Genomic DNA, 17,497 nt, shown 5'->3' with positions numbered 1-17,497 from the left:
GGGCATTCCTAAATTAAAACGTAAGAGCATAAAAAGGCCTAATCCTTGGCCAAGTGTTCCAAAACAAAAGGTGTCTACGAACCTGCGCCCGCGCACCGTGTCCATGTGTGAGTGTCATGCGAATATATGTACAAAGACTATTTCAAGAAGACGTACCATTTATATCAACTATATTAAATATTTCATAGTTTTGTATATGCGTTTAAAAATGTTTAATTTGTCTCTTAAATAGGTATTATTTACCTATATTTAATTAACGATATAATTTCAAATTTACCATAACATTTAAACTGGAACGTAGTTTACAATTTGATAATAAATATTCGGATAAATAATTTTTCATTATATAAAATAAAATTTACTTAAAATATATAATTAAACATCTTTATGACATTTATAAAGTATAGAAAATTACGTTAAATATGATTACGTCGTATATATTGTTCGACTACCATTTGGTCGAGTAGGTACTCATAAGTATTATTGAATGTAAAGTCAGCGTCACGAGCGCGTGGCACATCTCCTCGCTTTATCATCACACAGTTCATATACTTATATGTATCGTCCTTTTTCTAACAAGGGCGCACGGCCGACAACCCAGCGCTATCGATCTAATGCGCTCGCGCACAGTATACTTGTTTGTATAGCTGCATTTACAGGCTGTTGTAATTGATAATATTTTACACACATATACATAATGTACACACATGTAAATTATATATTATAACACTCATTTATATGTTTGTAGGGGTCTGCCTTTTTTTTAAATGTTATTTCAATGAAATCAACTAATTTTTAATTTATTATAAAAAAAGAAACGATTCATATAAGGATGTATGGCAATTGTTTTCGTCTTGATATGGGAAATCCCATGCTACTGCTATGGAAAAATATTAGATTTATTTTTCTTAGTGATAGATTACACGTAATGTACAAATAATTTAACTTAATACTTTGACGTACATTACAAAACTTAGTTGCGCTTCTTTCAACGTTTTATCAGATTAATATTATATGCGAAAGTAACCGTCTGTCCGTACGTTCATCACGAACAACCAAACGTTCTGAAATTTGACTCAGAGATAAACGATTTAAAAAAGGACTTAGGTAATAATAATTTCGCTTGCGGTGATTTCAGAACTATTTATAAAGATTCATAAATGCGATTAATTAACACTGTTAATTCGTTAGCGATCAGTGATAATGTGACGTCGGATAGAGAGCACATAGCCGTGATTAAGGTAAAAAATACAAAGCCGCCGTAACAGTTAACACGTTCACCTGTAATTGACAGACAGTCAGACAGCCGATTTAACATTAGACTGCCATTTAGCTTGATTAAAGAGGTCGATGCGGTTCCCTTATTTATATTTCAGGACCCGGTCTGTCTGAACGAATTTATCAACTATAGATAAATCTCTACAAACAATGAAAATATTAGTTTTTTGTCCGCGGATGTGCTCGAGTCTTGTACCCTTGACAATGTTGTCACACATGTGTGTGGAAAATAAGACGATCGGTTGACTAGTTAAGACAGATATATAGATTCACTTTCGTATTTAACATAATAATTTTTAAATAGGATTTTTTTATAATATCGAATACAAGAGATTTGCAATAAAATCGTGTATACACCCAATACAAGATACAAACTCAACTCGATACAAATAAAAACTAAACTCGTTAGAAATCTAATAAGATTCCAATTGGTTTAAAAAATGAAATTATAAAAATTTAAAAATATGTTGCGAAATAGATCCGCATGTATAATAGTTTATCCTATGAGGGAGGGATAGTTTCCAAGGGCGTTCGACCTATTTTAAGGTACCTGTGAACTCAGCTCGACCTTTACTAAGTTATTCGCTCCAATTTATTAAAGGGATTTTTATTAGCAACCTTAATTAGTTTGTTTCAGCCTATTGGAGCATGTTCTATTGACCATCCATGAAACATACTTGATATATTTTTACTATATTATTTTGGCGTTGATAGTTATTTATTTAATCTTTGTACTCTTTAGTCTTGGATGTAATAATTAAATTAATTTATAACTATCGAAATTTAAATGTATCTTAGTAAGAATACTTATTTTGTAAATATATTTATATGTAATTATATGTGTATCCAGAAATAATAATAATAGGGTCCAAAATTTATGACCAAATTTTATGTTTTATTAAAATGAATATGTTGTAACAGAAAATAAAATAAGCCTAAATATATTTTTAACTACAAAATAGTCCTTTAGGGATTATATTCGGTTGGAGGTCGTTCGTCCGGGTAATTATAATATATCATAATTATCAAAATTCCACACGTAAGGTGAAAGGTTTTATTAACCGTAAATAATAATACACGAAGGAACGTCACTAGTGAGGCAATTGATATTAATTGTATTTATACTGATTAATAATTCCTCGGGTAAGTAAAGATACGATTTTGATATGTTATATTTCAAACAGTTTTAAGAAAAAGAACGATACGTAAACGCGGTTAGCTCTCAATCATTCGGTGCTGATGTTAGCAGCATGCAACGCGGTGCCCGATCGAATGCAGTGATTTAAAACATTACCGACATATAAATAAACCGAAGGCTATCAACTGCACAAGGAAGTTTACAATAATGGCGGGAATTTTTACCAAAAACAATGTTTAGCGTTTTTAAATGCGCCCGCGCCGACCAAACAAACGGGCAACGAGAGTAATCCAAACACGGGCTCCTGGTGCCCAGTGCACGTCGAAGCGGAATCCTTTTACCGAAATTAGTCAGAGTTCCCGAAAAATACGGCCGTCGACCCCTCAGGGCAACACCTAAATATTTTAATGTCGAAAAAAAATCAGCATGTTTACATAACACGCCGAAATTTTAAAGAAACTCCACGCCGAAGGGCCACGCCGGACGCACACATGTAAAAATTTCGTCTGTCCCGCATGTGTGAGTGGCACACACACGAAGAAGACATAAAAATGCCCAATCGGTACATGACGCACCACTACAATGAAGGGACGACGTAAGTCGCATACAAGTGCATAATTCGGCCGAGATGCAAAAAAAATATTTGGCAATGCGGCCCCTACGCGCCCGCCAGTCGCCCGTCCGACAGGGTTAGGTTAGGTTAGATTTTTTGGCTCAAAACGCTCGTTGGAGATTTTTTGAAAAGTATTTTATATTTGCACTACTAGGAAGACACGTCCTGGCTGCATCATTAGTGCCAGCCAGTACGTCGCGATTTTTTGAATAATATACTCGACCCGCGCGTCGGCAACTCTAGTCGGATTCTAATTAGAAATTTTATTATTTCGTTAGACGAAATTATTTTAAACTCTTTTCAATATCGCTTCCAACGGTCGTTTTCTCCTGTCCCTGTCGCGGGCGCAGTATTTAATTCTGCCATATTTTTTTCCAGACGTACCCGATAATGGCATAAATATAATTTTATTTACGAATTCAAGATTTTTTTCTTTTCAATCAAACAAAAGACTGCAGCAGTGTCTAGTGTCGTGTTGTGAATTATTTTATGAATTATTTATTCTATTCTGTTTGGACTCTTGTGTTTTTTGGTTCGTTTTATTTGGTAAGTAAACTTTTTTGTTTTATACACTTTATTTTTTTTTTAATAATTATTTTTTATTGTTTTGTTTTTTTTCACGTATATTTTTAATTAGATAACGCTAATACGAATTATTGAATACGTGTGTATTTTATTAAGATTATCATAATGTTGGCGTCACTTCACAAAGCTTTCTTAAAAAGTGAAAGAATATAACACACATTTTTGAAAAAAACTCATTTTTCTTTTAGAATTTATTTTTAATAAAAAGTGGGCTAGACACTAGATACAAGGACACGTCGTCCAGTGACGTCAGCGTCACTAGGCACTGCCGAGAAAGTCCGCCATCTTGGTTCTGTTTTTTTACGAAGCCTACAAAGTGCGCGGGCGCAAGACCGCCATGTTGTTGCACATTCGAATTTCGAAAATATAACTAATTATTTTTATTGTTATAAAACAAAATCTAAAATCCATCAGTATTATTATTCATAATACTAATAAAGTAATTTAGCTTATTAGATGTAAATTTATTTATTTTAGCATTTATTGCTTACATTAAAACAAAGAAAAAGAGATTTACAACAATTATCAATTGTTAAAAATAAGGGTGATACGATATAAGTAGCAGTAAAAAATTATGTACATATCTATCTCTAATCTTTCCAGAATTTAATTAATTACATTAATATTAAAAATGCTAGAATTAATAAAAAAGGCATAATGTATAATGAAAAGGTCATATATATTAGATATGTTTGTATAAAAATAGTTTTATATTTTGTAAAAAAAAGAAAATTGTTGTATGTTATATATCAAGCCCGATATTACAATAATATGTGTGTTGTAAAAAAAAACTAAATATATTCCGCCATGCGTACGCACAGATAATAAATGCACTTTTCGAAGCATAGACTAAAAATACATGTGGCGCCATTGCGCATGCGTGGTAGCAGCGTTTGTTACGTTCTTTTATTATTTTTTAGTGATTTGTAAAAATGGGTCATCAGCATACAGGCTATGTTCGCTCAAATAAATCGTTCTTAAGAAGAAATATCAATCTATTCTTTATTTAATAATCCAATCTATAAAATTATGTAAGCGATTATTAATTTCGATTGAATAATTTGCGGCGTAATTTATTTAAATTAAGAATAGTATAAAGGTATACGATAGTCAAAATAATTATCTATAAAAAAGCATATAAATAGACGTCGTACCGTACATTTAATTTAAGTCTTAAATTATGTAAGCTACTCGTATGTTTTCAGTTCGTGATTGCGCAGGCGCATCATTTTTTTATTTCATTTATTCATTGTATAATAAATACTTTTGAACTCTTTTATAAGAGCTGAAATTTAAAAAAAAAACTAATGGAAAAATTTACTTAAGAAAAACATTATATGACTCATAAGTACATATATTTAACATTAGCAAATAGACATATATCCCACAGTCACAAAACCACATCTCTCGAGCAGTTAGAGCTTATTCCACCATGCTCCAATACGGCTTTATGGACACATATGACAGAATAGCATTTGAAAAGAGGATAACCTTATGATGGTTTCCTTCGCCGAGAAAGAGTTGCATTGTGAGCAGAATTAACCGCATTTTATTAAATGATGCTAGCTCAGGTTTGAACCCGTAATCTTCGATTAGACTTTGAATCTTTATAGCCACTGAACCTAATTGTACAATAACTTTGTCAATATTATTTTTATATTCTTCTAAATGTAATTTGTAAGCATTACATCAATATGAGATGTAATTCAACTATAAAATGTTAAAAGTGTAATCAAAATCGGTACAATAAATATCTGTATTTTTTTCTATCGACGGACAGATACTCAAACCTGTTCTATTATGCGTCCGTCTGTACAGTAATGGGAACTCTTCTGTCGTTAGCTTCTCATTGCCGAATAGAGGTCTTCCTGGACGCGAATCCTTTGCCTAATAAATAGCGGACATCTCGTATCTATTGGTACGGGGCATTTTTGAAGATCAATTTAGACTCTGATTACTAACGGGAATTCGACTAGTTGGAGCACGCGCCTTTTTAATGTATCGTATGTTTGTTTGTGTGTTACTGTACTGTTATAAACCGACCTTAAAACTGAATACCTAATCACTCTATTTCTCATTTATATCAATTTCTAAATTAAACAAAAATTAATTACAAATTATTAATTTATATAATTTGTATGAAAATCAACGACTATCTGTATTTACTCAATGCATATGTATACATGGTAGGTATAACCAAAATAACATATTTTTTTACGATTTTTATCTGTCTGTCTGTTCCGGTTAATCTATGGAACAACTGGACCGATTTTGACGGGATTTTCAATGGCAGATATATGTATATAATAAGGAGTAACTTAGGCTACAATATTTTTTTTGTTTGTTAAATTCAAGGTCGCGGGCACAGCTAGTTAACCTTTAAGTACCGACGTGCATTTTTTGTAACGTTAGTACCGACGTGAGGCCTGAGAGGCCGCGTATATAATATCAGTTTTTTATATCAAAAGTATGAGTTGAATATTTTTCCTTATATTATGTTGAAAACTAAAGGGTTTTACGCAAAAATAACCATAGAAATAAATTCTACTTTATGAAACATGTAATTATAACACAATAATATTATTTGGCTTCAATTTCGGGAAAAATTTAGACCATTCGATATAAAAAATCAAAACACAAAAAATACTCCTTTCAGAATAGCAAAAAATAGCATTTCTAACTTATGACTAATATACCTCTTAGATAAAAAATAGTATATTGTCATAAACCTTCTGAATAAAAAAACATCCACAGTCCAACTTCTCCTTAAATTTTAAGCCCTGTCAGGTCACACTTGTTTAGCGCACTACAAACAAACGTATATATTACACGAATAGTATGCATAGATCGATTTTCTTTTGAATTTAGGTTGATGTGAAAGAAAATATGAAGCTGAGGAGACACAATTATTGACTTCCACAGCTTCAAGTAGTCTTGCCAAACTCATTCTACGTTCACGTGCAACCTTAGGCTACAAAATCTTTGCTTTATAATCTCTAATACTAATTGTTGACTTTTTTTACAAATGTATCTCTATCAAAATGTTTTCCCGTATTAATATTATTTAAAAGACAAAAATTGACGCAACAAATATCTAAAATTCGGTGAAAATTGACATAGGCCACCGTCTTGCTCGGCGACTGCATGTGTATACTGTATCAATTTATTTATCTATACCGCTTTTCATAGAATTATAAAAAAATTTAAATTCAGTCTTTACTGTTTGTTTTGTCGTTATGAAGCATTAATTAAGTTAAAATGACTGCTTTTCCCTTCTTCGGAAGATGAGACCAGATCGTTGAATCCTTTGTAAAAACCAAATAAAGTTTATTCTTATGTTAGTAGGGAAAAACCCTGGGGGGTATTTTTTTTAATTCATTATTTTTTTAATTATTTCATTAATAGACAGAAGTCCCTGATGTATCTATAGCTCATAATATCTTTAAAAATAACATATTATTTAAAATATAAATTAATAGAAAAACTTACGTTAGTACCGACGTGAGGCCTGTGAGGCCGCGTCGGAATTTCAAAAGGTGATTACTCACCAAATATGCCCGCTACAACAATATTCCCTGTTCCAATATCAATGAAGGCGCTAACCATGCAGCTACTGAAAAGCTGGATTCGATAATGTGCAGGGAAAGAGGTAAACTAGCAATTCGTATACCTGTTGGGGCCTGTGAGACCGCACGTCGGTACTTAAAGGTTAAATATATATAGACGTTACATTTTGTATTCAAATATACTTCGGACTAAACGAAATACTTCAGTAGGATTATGCTGTATGAAATTATAAACTCAGACGAAATGTTACGATGTGATATTTTGATGCGACAATGTCTATAATAATTAAAAGCACACATATCTGTATATGTATGTACATACTGTAGTCAGTTGTCAAAGTTTCACGAGTGAGTTACAAAGTGAGTGAGTGAGTTAAAGAAACGATAAAAGAAATAAATTAGACGTTTTGATGTATATATAATTAATGTAATGATAAATGTAACTCGCGCGAATACGAATATTATAAAAAAATAATTGTATCTCTTTGAATAGCGCTGGTCGCTGGTGATTTAATCTACCCGAGATTATTCCACCGTCATGCAGCAATACTTTTTTTTTATGGTATAGGTTGGCGGACGAGGATATGGGCCACCTGATGGTAAATGGTCACCATCGCCCATAGACAATGACGCTGTAAGAAATATTAACTATTCCTTACATCGTTAATGTGCCACCAACCTTGGGAACTAAGATGTTATGTCCCTTGTGCCTGTAGTTACACTGGCTCACTCACCCTTCAGACCGGAACACAACAATACTGAGTACTGTTATTTGGCGGTAGAATAACTGATGAATGGGTGGTACCTACCCAGACGGGCTTGCACAAAGCCCTACTACCAAGTAAATAATATAAAAAGAAAGTAATACTTTGAAATTTCTTGAATGGCGTAACGCACAAGGGGTATAACGTGACGTAATGACGTTTTGAGAAGTGGCTTGGATTGCTTGGAAAGTCTATGATAGTGTTGGAAGTGAATTTCTATACATTACAGACAAGGTATTGTCGCCCGGGCTTTGCTCGCGTTTTAGAGGTTGGTTATTATATGTTAGGCAAAAGTAGCCATGTCCTTTCTTGTACAAGCTTCCTTCATACCAAATTTCATCAAAAAGTTCATTGGTATGGTCGTGAATGAGCGTCAAACAGACAAACAGAGTTACTTTCACATTTATAATGATATTAGTATAGTTTATTCTCATATATGTAATCGAAGGTGTCACCATCATTTTTTGTAGGACAATTCGACTATTTTTTTTTTGGTACAATAACATTGATAAGGGTTTTATTAAATAAATATATAAAACATATTGAATTTATATGTTTTTTCATACGAATTTAGTATACAACAAACATGAATGTCTTCTAGATTTGACCAAAAATGTTGATTACATGATTTAAAATCTATTAGCCTGGAGAACAGAGAAAAATATTTTCTCTTAATTAATAAAAATAGCTTTTAATTAAGACAGGGAATAGTTAACAATCGCTTATTGTATGTAACTGTAGATTAATAATATATACTAGATACAAAGCCTGGGACCAAGATGAAATTGTAAGGCTTTATGTTGAGTTATCAATAGCACGCAAAATTTCAGACGCTGGAAGTGTTAACTTAAATACCACAAGAACGTAAAACCGTTGATTTGAACCCAGAACCTTCAACTCTGAGGCCTTATATCTATCAAACCAACGAGCCAGCCAAATTTCAGAATTAGGTATCGTATTACATTGTAATTAAATCACTATTTAAAAAAAGAAATAAACAAGTTTTTGCCCGGAAATCGAATCCGGTAACATTTTATAAGGCGTGGTCTCTGCCTCAACACTGCCTATTGACCGCCAAAACTATTAAATCTCATAACATACAAGAAATCTTGCTTTAAGGAACATCGCCTTCCTTGTCTCACACGACATCAGTCACACGTTACAAAACACCGTGTTAAAAAAAGAACACAACTCGCTTTGTAATTTGAACACAGTGTTCAATTTTATGTGTTGTTGGAAAACATGCTGCAATGAATACGATAGATATAGATCTTTTCGAGTGTTCTGTTTTAAATTTCAATTAACTTAAGACTTATATCAATCGCATAGAGTTCAAAATCGCCCGTCGTTTGTTTTAAATAATGGGTGGTGATTTTTTTTTCTGTTTTATTAAAATACTTAGCGGAGCGTTTATTTCCTACTTTAAGATTTTATTAGTTAATTCGTACATTAAAAGTTTAAATTATACAGAACAATTACAGAACAATTATTAAAATCATTACTGTAATTAAGTCATATACAATGATGTGATATGCGAATAATTAAATTATTGTTTTTCATTTTTAGTCTTTATAAAGTAATGGTGTGACCACACTGTAACTGGTATGAGCCAGTTTGGCACGTGCGTATCAACGGGAAAACAGCTTGTATAAAATGAAAGCTGTAATTGTACTATAAATAGTTTTTTTCGTTCGATGAATGAAGCTGCTATATAGATAACAAACTATTTCTGCAGCTTTTCTATTTATATCTATCTAAATCTTTTACTTTGGTTAAAATTGAAATTACAATATAAATTAAAAATGTATAAGTAGTTGGAATGTTTGGAATTTTTTAATTTATTTTTACACTGTGTGATAACAAAAGAACAGACTCACGTTCTTTATAAAATCATATATAATAAGTAAGACATAGGGACAAGGAAAAGTGCAGTCCATCTTATTCGTGTAGACAACCTTGAGATCACATGTTATTTTTAATAAGGAAAATGACCCTTATACCTAAGCAATAAGATACATTTGAATCTACTTCTTCTAACCAACTTGTCACAGCAAATTAACCCTTATATATTATAGCATAAGAACTTTATAACATTTAATACATTATACGAATAGGATTGTAGCAATAGCAGTCTTATCGGAACGTTATAAAGTCTATAGAATGAATTGTTTGATCAAAAAGTTTAATAATAGGATGTCAAAGCAAAATGGTTCTTATATCTTTGTGATAAAGATCACACGAATACTTTCCAGACTTGTAAAATGACGAACGAGGTAATGTTAAAAGGGCGCGAACTGTCCTTATTGTACACCATAGCTTTTGGCTTGTCATTGAATATACGGTATTTTAATATGTGAAAGTTATTGTACTTAAATAAAAAAAATACATCTTGAGAATCTCCCACAGCTGGGTATAAGCCCTTTAGGTTGCAGGTTTCCTGACGATGTTATCCTTCACCGCAGATTACTGATAACAGGATGAATTTTTAATTAAATTAAGTACATCGTAATTGAAAACTAATAAGTGTTTGACTGGGTTTGAACGAAGATTCGGCTAAGCCACATGACATCTCGGCTAGAACTGATTTATGATTTAACTATCTCATCCTTATCCCATACGGATGAAATCAGAGATTAATTGTTTTATATTTAAAACAATCCTGGAATCCTATCACAGCTATACCGTAAGATACCTTATCGTTTTTGTTCTTGAAAAATGTCTTGCCACATTTCCCCCACACGATGTGAGGGATACTTAAGAAAAGCAGCGGTTCCGACCCTGTCTTTTGAAGTGACGTCAAGGAATCGCTTGCGCATATCCTAAGATACATACATAGTCCCATCTAAGCTATATAGACATTACACAGAAACATCGTCAATATAGGCTCAACCGTTAAAAAGGAGCTTGGTGATATAAAAATGTACGGAAAAATATGTATATGAATAAATAAATATGAGACAACAACACATACATTACTCTGATCCCAATGTAAGTAGCTGAAGCACTTGTGTTATGGAAATCAGAAGTAACGACGGTAACATCCAGACCCAAGACAACATAGAAAACTAATGATAATCTACATCGACTCGGCCAGGAATCGAACCCGGGACCTCAGAGGTGTACACACCACTCGACCATGGATGTCGTCGATGTTAATATATAAAGATATTAACACACTATGCGCATAAAATCAATATATCATTTTCAATTATATCGTACTCGATTCCATACACATAATAATAATGACAAACGAACAAAAACAACTGGTCAAAGCTTTAAAGCATAAAACTCGTGCTTAAAACGCTAAAGGTCATATATTCAAACGTAAGTAATAGGCTTACGAGTTTTATTTCCCTGAATAGATAAAAAAAACAACCGTCCAAGGTTGACAGGTAGAAAATGTTATTTGCATCGGGTGCGCGTGCGCAATTAAATATATTAAGAACGTTAACGCTTATATGAAATGTTGAATTTTACATTATTACTTTTTTTTATCGAAGTAACAATTTCTGGTGTTTTCTTTGTTTCAATTTGATTGTTAAATAGAGGTTGTATTACGCGCTTTCTATATTCACATGATTTACCACATACTATTTTATAACGAGCCTTTACTTTCAAATGAAATAAGTCATATAAATAGTAAAAAAGTATGAACTTAACACACTATGTTAAATAGTGAAATATTTTACTTAATCAAATATAAGGCGCTGAGTATTGAGAAAGTTACAAATTTGATATCATATTTTAATCTTACATAAAAAGAAAAGTAAAGAATAAACTAAAGTCACAGCGTGTAGCAGTTTTGGAGATAATTCCACCACGCTGCTCAAACGCTGGTTGATAGAAATGTGAACGGTCTTCGTATGACACATGCAGATTCTTTCACAGTATTTTCCTTCACGTCGAAATAATATCAATTATTTAAAAAAAACAAGCATAGGCCTGTCAGCTGTCAACTCTTTATAAAAAAAAGTAAAGAATTATACTCTGTTAAGAGAAAAATGACGTAAGTATTTATTGGTTAAATGTGAAAGAAAACTTTTCATACTTGGTACCTTCTTAACCTTCTTAAGGAGCTGAGATAGCCCAGTTAGAACGCGTGCATCTTAACCGATGATTGCCGGTTCAAACCCAGGCAAGCACCACTATATATATATGTGCTTCATTTGTGTTTATAATTCATCTCGTGCTCGGCGGTGAAGGAAAACATCGCGAGGAAACCTGTGCATGTGAGTAATTTCATTGAAATTCTATCATATATGCATTCCACCAACCTGCATTGGAACAGCGTGGTGGAATGTGTTCCAAACCCTCTCCTTAATGGAAGAGGAGGCCTTATCCCAGCAGTGGGAAATTTACAGGCTGTTACTTTACTTTACCCTCTTAACGCATGGCATGTATAATGAAAACTCAAAATAGTGTTAACAATGGTACATTACTATCTAGATTACCAGACACATTTCAGTCTAACTATTGTGGCAGTACATTGACCTGATCTTCGGTTATCAGATGCCGACTTGCAAATTACGGAATAACCAACACGTTTTCGTACTATCTGTTAGCTTAATCTATTTAGACAAACAACCCAAAGGTTTTTGTCCAGATATATAAACATATATATATGTCTAAAACACGAATAATGGGAAAAGTTCTAGAAGAGGCTCCGTTCGCGTTATTGGGTATTAATCATCAAGCGTTATGCTTAAAAAAATAGCCTTTGATCTTCCTTAAGTTTAATCAAGCAACAGACTGACACATTGAGACTATCGAAATGAAAATATTATTTAATATAGATATACATATATCAGCGTTTGACTTTTGTTGTGAGGAAAAATTCATTCATTTTTTTTCTTTACATATATATGTACATAGTATACACGACCATAGCAGAGCATCCTTAGTGTTTATAGCGTAGCAACAATACGGCATTATATCAACAACTATTACAAAAAATAAAACAATCAATATTTATATTAATTTTGATATGGATAACTTAGCAATAAAAATCAAGAAAATAACTAATAAAATAAGAATAAATTCTCATTTTAATTTATTTTTATATTCACGTGACGCACTAGCGACCCCTGCTTTGAACGGATCCAAATTATTAATAAATAAAATGATACGATATCAATACAATATAAAAATTAATATTCTATAGTACTCAAGAATAATATAGCTTCATTACACAGTATAAAACGAAGTCGCTTTTCACTGTCCGTCCCTATGTATGCTTAGTTCTTTAAAATTAAAAGAATGATTTTGATGCGGTTTTTTTAATAGATAGATTGGATCAAGAGGAAAGTTTACATGTATAATATATTAGAAAAACACTGATTATAGAAGTTTTAAAGTTATGTCTTAAATATTTTTAAGCTTAAATTGCACATTGCGTCCGTGCGAAGACGAAGCGTGTCGCTATATATAAGTATAGAATAGAATTTTGTTTTTAGAATTGAGTAATTAGTCCCAGCAGTTATGCCATACATACAAACATACAGATCTCTTTATATACAAATCTACAAAAAAATGGTATATTTATGTATGTAAGTTTCATCTCCTTGCATAATACTCGTATAACCATACTTATACATACAAACAAAAATTACACATTCAGTATATTATAGACATTGGCTTCGTAATCTGATAAAAAGATAAAAAAAAAACTATGAATATCATTGACATATATTATCGGTTATATGATTCCTACATTAAATACTACAAGACCATATAGGTTTTTTTTTTAATATATAACTTCAAAAAAATATATACATATGCAATTCTTTATAACAATATATCAAAAAAAGAAACATATAAGTTTATAGGCAAATAAATCTGTTTATAGTTATGTGTGTATGTGTAATCAGGGAGGGGTAAGAGGGGGTGAGTTTTATAGGTCTATAGTAGATATCCTTGGGAGGGATTAGCTATGTAGTTACTGCAAGGGGGGAATGCATCATTGAGTGTAAATAGTCGGGTGGGGATTCGAAAGTCGCGCGTCACCTTGACCTCGATCAGCGCCTGCGCATGTATTATTATTGCACTTTTTTTTTTGTTTAATAATGATCGCCTCCTTCAGAGATGTCTAGATCATTCTTCTCGTAACATATTGCTGGAATAATGAATCTGTTTTATCGACTATATATATTTATTTACTTTGTATTCCTGAGTAATTTTTTATTATTATTATTTTCGTTACAATATTAAAAAAGAATGGGCGTTCTTTTTTTAAATAAATTATTTTATAAAGGACTATATCCCAATGTTCCTATAATGGACAATTCCATGCTAAGAAATTATTGTAATCGAAGTTTATTCTGGGACCTCTAGAACATATTATAATAAAGGCTTTATATCACATCCAAAACCTCAAATTGTAGTTTATTAGATAAAATTTCTAACAAACAGCGGCTGGTGTATTTGATTGGTGCTTGATTTTTCATTTGTATTTCTAAAGACAACGCCATATTTGTTATGATAGTTCGGCACAAACTTTGCTGCAAATTTATACCCATATTATAAATGCTCTGTATGTCTGTTGCTCTTTACAGCTAAATTACTAAACATATATTATTTGGTACCCAAGCTTTACCTCGAAGGAAGGACATAATTTCTTTTTTGGCTAACACCTGAAGACCAGCTCTTAAAGGTGAGCGAAGCCGCTGGCGACAGATAGTATCACATATATGTATACAGGAACATAACATATGATAATTACTTTTAAAATACTTTTAAAGACAATTTTACCTTCTCCGAAATGCGTTGCATTTTCTTGTATAAGTTTTATGTTTATGGGATTAGCAGTTTTTTCAGTAAGGTTTAAAAATAGAATTGAAATTAGTAAAGATGAGTACGTTCTCATTTGAGAATTTATTAATAACGATTTGAAAAAAGAACACGAACAAGCCACTGGATCACAGACGCAAAATGTGCGTAAGAATTTAAAGCATGCGCTACACACGAGATGTTTCCGTTGCTTTTGTTTATTCTTTTGTAAATCTTGAAATACGAAGTCTAGCGTATTGTTTTCAATTATTTTAGTATTTTTCGTAAATCTATTGTAAATGTAGAACATTCTGTTTATGGTATATGTTCAATTTATATGCACATTATTCGATTTTTTTATATAAACACCTCAGTCCACAGTCCACCTATATCGTCAGTGGCTTCGCTTAAGGAGTAAAGTTGTCATGTACTAGGCAAGAAGCAGCCTATATCTTTCCTTGAAGATCAAATTTGCTTCATATATAAAATTTAATTGAATTCGGTTAAGTGGTTTGGCAGTGAAAGAGGCACATACAGACAGACAGAGTTACTTACACATTTATAATATTACTATAGATTAATGCTTGACAATTAAATTTTATGTTCTTCAAGAAAAAAAAACATTACATTTAAACTTCGAATGCTTAACTATTTTAATTCAATGACAATGCTTACATAAACAGATCAGATAATTTTCTGACCAGTAACATTTACACTATTCAGGCTTCGCACGGATGCAATGATACGACATCACAGTAGAAACTTCTAATATCATCAGTATTTCTTTACGAAATTTGCCATGTATTTTTTTTATAAAAACCTTCTCGAATCACTCTATCTGTTAAAAAAAAACCTCATTAAAACCCATAATACCAATACATTCCCTATGTATTGGTCCTGTCCCTTTTCCTGTCCCTATATCCCTATATAGGGACGGGAAAAGCGACTTTTATTTACACCATATAATGATTATTATTGCAAAGATCTTGGAACTAAATCCTGCTCTGCTATGAGCTGTCGAACACACATGGATGTATTGGCAATTATTTTTAATCACTCTAATTATCTTCTACGCGATCGCGGTAATTAAATTAATTATTCAGTATAAATGAGCCTTACCCTTATTTAACGTCACCGTGAAAAAATGCAAGGGTGATTTTGTAGAAGGGTTTAAATAATATATTATAAAATTCGCTCTTATATTACACATATAACATTAAAAAACTGATAAATAGATTAACGTAATTAAATAAGAAAATAATAAGAATAATATCTATTTATGTTAATAAAAAAATTACGTCTGATACGCAAGGGCTATTTATATACATAAATAAAATCTTAAATTTTGAACACTAGCTTATCAGAGCGGTTTTTTGGAAGGCTTGTAAGTTAGTTGCTATAACAAATCAAATCAAAATATGTTTATCCAAATTGACATTTCACAATCGTCAAGTGATACTATACCCTTTAAATCTGACATATAATATATCTATAAAGTAGTTAATATCAGTGTAACTACACCGCTAAGCAACAGTACGCAGTATTGTTGTATTTCGGTTTGAAGGGTGAGTGAGCCAGTGTACCTACAGCATTGAGACGCATGGACGATGGTTGATATTTCTTACAGCGTCATTGTCTATGAGTGACAAAAAACATGTCTTTGATTGTTGTTGACCACTTACCATCAAGGGACATTTGCCCGTCACCTTGTTTTGTCATACATGTGTAAAAGCCTACTTGATTACCTACGGCAGATTTTCTAATAACTATTAATTCCATGATATTGTTTTAATTTTGAAAACGTCACCTTTTAGGTATCAATTAGCAATCACAACAGTCTGCGCTTAATATATATGTATTGTAATATAATATGTTTTGAATATTTAATCAAATAGTTTAACTTTTACGCAATTCAAACGTATATATTTCAGCTATTCATAAACTATTTCTACGAACGAAACATTTGAATTTTCAATAGCTACGTAACAAAACGAATGTAGGTGACGCAGAAGGGAAATAGTACATGGAAAACGATAAAATCCCGTTTAGGTCTAACAAAGAGTACTATTACACGGCTCGCACTCGCTCGACCACGTGCTCTGACGTCACGTCCTCTGACGTCACGCGTACGTCACAGCCCCGCGACTAGTGTGTAGGAAACGTAACGCGAATTGTGAAAATATTAAACTTTTAATTAATAACGACAAGTATTAAGCTAGATCGTGTTAAAACTCACTAAATACAATATATTTAGTTGTGTGTATTTATAATTTATATTAATAATAGTAGTTTATTTTCTACTAGCTGTTACCCGCAGCTAAGCTCGCGTAGATCATATGAATATACTTGCAAATTAACTTATCGTATTACATTGATGTCAGACCTCTTTGTTTACAAAACTTTTTTCTATTTAAAAAGTAGCCTATGTCCTTTCTCAGGGTCTAGACTATTGATGTTCCAAATTTCATTTAAGTTGGTTCAGATAGGCATTACCTTCGCATTTGTAATATTAATATAATAATAAAATGGATTAACATTGAGTTATACATGTGTAGTTTACAAATAAGTTTTTTTTATTCTGGAGTACATTTTAGCGTAAAAGCGCTATTTTCAGCACGAGAGCCTAAGCTTATGTGAATGAAATGTGCGCTTGGAAGCTCCATTCATATAAGCTCACGTGTTTCATTATATATAGCAAAAAATGTTCACTAAAATATGTTTGCGTATGTTAGTGAAAAGAGTTATATCAAGGGCTCGAATTAATCTGGTATAAACGTTGTTATCTTTT

At 32.1% G+C, this 17,497-nt stretch overlaps 1 protein-coding gene across 7 annotated transcripts in view; it reads left to right on the top strand.

Annotated features, from left to right (window-relative positions):
- The first annotated feature begins 2,978 nt into the window (after positions 1-2,978).
- LOC124534051 (broad-complex core protein isoforms 1/2/3/4/5) overlaps positions 2,979-17,497 on the top strand; it is a 118,726-nt gene continuing 104,207 nt past the window's right edge. For 2 of the 7 annotated variants that reach the window (XR_006966716.1, XM_047109709.1), the window contains exon 1: positions 3,177-3,575. The gene's annotated coding sequence lies outside the window, so the exon portion shown is untranslated. The other 5 variants (XM_047109702.1, XM_047109703.1, XM_047109705.1 and 2 more) reach the window with 5 other exon arrangements.

The sequence above is a fragment of the Vanessa cardui genome, chromosome 12 (assembly GCF_905220365.1).
Source record: "Vanessa cardui chromosome 12, ilVanCard2.1, whole genome shotgun sequence".
NCBI lineage: Eukaryota > Metazoa > Arthropoda > Insecta > Lepidoptera > Nymphalidae > Vanessa > Vanessa cardui.
This window is presented reverse-complemented; position numbering and strand designations above follow the sequence as displayed.